At 42.9% G+C, this 4,966-nt stretch overlaps 1 non-coding gene across 1 annotated transcript; it reads left to right on the top strand.

Moving 5' to 3' along the window:
• The first annotated feature begins 4,404 nt into the window (after window positions 1-4,404).
• Trnaa-ugc (transfer RNA alanine (anticodon UGC)) lies at window positions 4,405-4,480 on the top strand. Its single transcript has one exon. It is a non-coding gene; the product is annotated as a tRNA-Ala (tRNA).
• The last annotated feature ends 486 nt before the right edge of the window (window positions 4,481-4,966 follow it).

Here is a 4,966-nt window from a genome sequence, read left to right as displayed (position 1 = left end):
TGTAGTATTATCGAGTTACTGCTGCGTGCACAGTTACAGCATGCTGATAAATCATTCCATGAATTTCGAAAACTGAAATGACTATGAAAGGAGTCTACTGGGGTACACTTGTATGTGACACACAAAAATGATAATAATAATAATAATATGTTAACTAAAATGAAACTATTATGTTACAGCCGATGTATGTCTCTGATAGGCTTTCCAAAGCGGATCACTGACTGTGCACGACAGCAGAGCTAAACATACTGCTTCTGGTCTGAGATTGTAGTGCTGACAAGCCACCAAGTGTTAGATTATGATGTAGGAATTATTAGAACGTGTATTATTGGAATCAGAAAGGTGGAAGCAAAAGTGATCATGCTTGCAAGGTAAAGATGTTAAATAACGACGTTCGTTTTGCCAGTGCGTTAGTATAGGTGAGTTGTCTGATAACTGTTAATTGTTCAGTAATGTACGTAAACTGATTTGATGTAAAGACTAGTTAGATTTTCCCTTTTATAACGTTTCTAAGATTTGTTAAATCCGGTATGTGTGATTTTAAGATTTGCATTTATACTTTTTTAGTGAGGTTAGATAATACTAGCTGTATAAATCTCATTGTTTGTGAATCAATTAGTGCAAAGGATGTAATTTTTCTGAGTAATGTAATTTCAGTTGTCAGATGTTTTTTAAACGACAAACTTAACTTGGAATACAATTTTATTAAAAAAGTCAGTGATAGTAACTCACCACAATCAGTACTGCCTCCCTGTCCAGCTCAGACGTTTTAGAAAGACGTTGGATTTTTCTTAAATGTTTTCATTTACCAGCCAAAAGTATTTCATGTACATTCCAAAGTATTACGGCCAGAATTGCACACCGCTGAGTCTGTAGCTAGCATATTTATATTTTTTCGAGAGACCAGAATATATAGCGATCCTCCCTTGCTGCTTTAGAGGTAAGTCAATTTAATTTCCAGAATGAGATTTTCACTCTGCAGCGGAGTTTGCGCTGATATGAAACTTCCTGACAGATTAAAACTGTGTGCCGGACCGAGACTCGAACTCCGGACTTGTGCCTTTCGCGGGCAAGTGCTCTAGAGCACAGGTCCCGAGTTCGAGTCTCGGTCCGGCACACAGTTTTCATCCGTCAGGAAGTTACAATTTAATTTATTTGTTATGTGCACAGGGATCAAAGTTATCAGTTATGATCAGGGCCAGAGGGTTCAGTGTATAATGGGCTGAATGTATTTTGCAGTGACTGTATTTCTTTATTGGCATTAGGAGTTGTATTGCCCAATAAATTCGTATAAAGTTTTTGCTAAGAATAACACAAAGGAAGTACACCTCTTGCTTTTACAATACACTACGTGATAACTTCAGTTTTGTATTCTTTCTTCAGTTGAGGCACTTATTCTACACTACACTATTTAAAGAGCGTTGTACTTGGCTACCCTGTCAGGGTTGACAGAGCACACCACTAAAAACTGCCTACTCTATCCTCTTTCGCTTACGGACAGCTACCCACTACTGTGTGTCAAGCGCTCTCTTCGTCCAGCAAAATGGTTCAAATGGCCCCGAGCACTATGGGACTTAACTTCTGAGGCCATCAGTCCCTTAGAACTTAGAACTACTTAAACCTAACTAACCTAAGGACATCACAGATATCCATGGCCAAGGCAGGATTCTAACCTGCGACGTAGCAGTCGCGCGGTTCCGGACTGAAGCGCCCAGAACCGCTCGGCCACAATGGCCGGCCTTACTCCAGCACTACAATCTCAGACCAGAAGCAGTATCTTTGATTCTGCCGTCGTGCACAGTCAGAGATCCGCTTTATAAAGCCTATCAGAGACATGCATCTTTTATAATATAATAGTTTAATTTTTGTTTGCATTCATATCAATATCAAACTCGAGTGCCACAGTAGGCGCCCATCAACCAGAACTTTCCCAGCAGAAGGAATCACTTTTGCTTTATCGGAGGTTTGTGATAAAGAAATTTCCACACTAAGATATGCTGTTTGCTCTCAGGATCAAAACGGTATAACCAAGCTTTGTCAGCAGAGATTACGTTTGAAAGAAACTCCGAATCTTTCTCTGACATCAATTTCAACTGCATAATCACCTGCACGCGAATTCCTTTTGCTCGGAAATCTGCAATATTGGAAGCCACTGAGCATAAACATGTCTCATGTGTAATTTTCTGTCGCCAACTAGCGGGTGGCACCCAATGAAATTTTCAGTATTTCAGAAAGCGTTCGTAAGGTTATTTGTCTACCTCCTCTCACAATGACAGCACCGGCGTTGATCTTTCCTTCCGTGAGAGCAGAGGCTGGAACGTCGGATACATTTTACTTTGACTCTTTCCCCCTATAAACAATTTAAAGAATCTCCGAGCTTTGCTGTAGGGCAGAGCTGACTCTCCATACTTCTGCAACATTGCATAAGCCTCAGCTGAAGATTTGTTGAGACGAAGGCAGGATTTCAGAGCCGCATATTGTTTATCGCGCTTCACCTCGATGAGCGATACTGAACGTGTTGTAGCTTGAAACTTCCTGGCAGATTAAAACTGTGTGCCCGACCGAGACTCGAACTCGGGACCTTTGCCTTTCGCGGGCAAGTGCTCTACCAACTGAGCTACCGAAGCACGACTCACGCCCGGTACTCACAGCTTTACTTCTGCCAGTACCTCGTCTCCTACCTTCCAACTTTACAGAAGCTCTCCTGCGCAGGAGAGCTTGCCCGCGAAAGGCAAAGGTCCCGAGTTCGAGTCTCGGTCGGGCACACAGTTTTAATCTGCCAGGAAGTTTCATATCAGCGCACACTCCGCTGCAGAGTGAAAATCTCATTCTGTGTTGTAGCTTGTCCGCCTCTCACAGGAGGAAACCAGGAGTGCCAACCGCGAGACCAGTACAGCGAGTTTGTTACACATTAAGCTAACAGACCATAAAAACTAAGTGAAATTATGACCGTAAAAATTATGGTCATACTTTACTGCACAGCAATCCAATATGTCGTCTTGGAGCCCGGGTCCGATTTCTTCCTGAATATATTTCGTCTCATTTTCTTGGTGACCCGGACATTGAATGTTACTTCTGACGTCTCAGCAGTGTACAGTACTTCTTGGACACGACAGTCTGCTAGCGTGCGACTGACTATCCCGTATACCGACCTCTGATAGGCCTTGGGTATTTGTAGTACTTGGGGCAGTCAGCTGTTGGAAGGAAGGCAGTAATAACTGCACCGCATGTCGATACTGCTCCCGGGTGTCCTGGGCTTATCACGCTCCGGCGACTTATCACGCACCAGCGAAGGACCCTAGCTGTGGTCACGTCCCGTCAGAAACGAGTTCAGTATGAAGCCACAAAATTTTTTTGATGTTTTTCCCAATGTCATAAAATGTCGGACAATGAGCTTTATTATTCCAGAACGAGATTTTTACTCTGCAGTGGTGTGTGCACTGATATGAAACTTCCTGACAGATTAAAACTGTGTGCCGGATTGAGACTCGAATTCGGAACCTTTGCCTTTCGCGGCTAAGTGTTCTACCAACTGAGCTACCCAAGCACGACTCACGCCCCGTCCTCACAGCTTCAATTCTGCCAGTACCTCGTCTCCTACTTTTCAAACATCACAGAAGCTCTTCTGCGAACCTTACAGAACTAGCACTCCTGGAAGAAAAGATATGCGAGACATGGCTTAGCCACAGTCTGGGGGATGTTTCCAGAATCACATTTTCACTCCGCACTTCCCCGCGAAAGGCAAAGGTCCCGAGTTCGAGTTTCGGTCCGGAATAAAGTTTTAATCTGTCAGGAAGTTTCATATCAGCGCACACTCCGCTGCAGAGTGAAAAATCTCATTCTGGAAACATCCCCTAGGCTGTGGCTAAGCCACGTCTCCGCAATATCCTTTCTTCCAGGAGTGGTAGTTCTGCAGGTTCGCAGAAGAGTTTCTGTGAGGTTTGGAAGGTAGGAGACGAGGTACTGGCAGAATTGAAGCTGTGAGGACGGGGCGTGAGTCGTGCTTGGGTAGCTCAGTTGGTAGAGCACTTTCCCACGAAAGGTAAAGGTCCCGAGTTTCAGTCTCGGTCCGGCACACAGTTTTAATCTAAGTTTCAGCTTTATTATTATTTATTATAACACATTTCTACATCCAGGAGAATGGTTAACTTGAATGTTACATGGTTATTAATTTTTCCTTGTTTCCTTCCCAAAACTTATTCATTCTTCATATGAAGATAGTAACTGTTCTCGAAAGAACAGATACCATTGATGATCGTGCAGCTTCTCTAGAATAAATGATAATTAACTGAAACCCTCAGCTGCCGACAGGTGTTGTTGATATACCTCGACGGGGACAGCTGAAAATGTGTGCCTCGACCGGGACTCGAACCCGGGATCTCCTGCTTACATGGCAGACGCTCTATCTATCGGTGGCTCAGATGGATAGAGCGTCTGCCGTGCAAGCAGGAGGTCCCGGGTTCGAGTCCCGGTCGAGGTACACGTTTTCAGCTGTCCCCATCGAGGTATATCAACAACACCTGTCGGCAGCTGAGGGTTTCAATTAATTATCATTTATTCATTCTTCGGCTGTGCTCCTGTTTCCTTTACTGTGTCCATATTTTGCCTGTTTTCTTCCTTTCTTTTACTTCAAATTTCTTGTTCACAATTTTGTTTCTGAATATGCCTCATTCATACATCATTTCAACATTGAGCCTTGCTTGTTTTAGGTCTTCTTCTATTTCTTGATTTTTTTTTTTTTTTTGCTAAACTTTTAACTATATCAAAAACCCTCTTCGTGAGTCCGTTGCTGTTCATTCTCTGTATATGTCCATATAATGTAAGTCGGCGTTTTCTGGTCATATCTGTGATCCTGTTTGTGTGTTCATATAATTCTATGGTTGGTCTCTTCATACATATACTATCTCTTTGTACTGCTCCAAAAATTTTTCTGAGGATTTTATGTTATATTTTTTTCTGTCTCTTT

The sequence above is a fragment of the Schistocerca nitens genome, chromosome 8 (assembly GCF_023898315.1).
Source record: "Schistocerca nitens isolate TAMUIC-IGC-003100 chromosome 8, iqSchNite1.1, whole genome shotgun sequence".
Taxonomy (NCBI): domain Eukaryota; kingdom Metazoa; phylum Arthropoda; class Insecta; order Orthoptera; family Acrididae; genus Schistocerca; species Schistocerca nitens.
The sequence above is the reverse complement of the archived record's forward strand: the minus strand, read 5'-3'. Positions and strand labels throughout refer to the sequence as shown.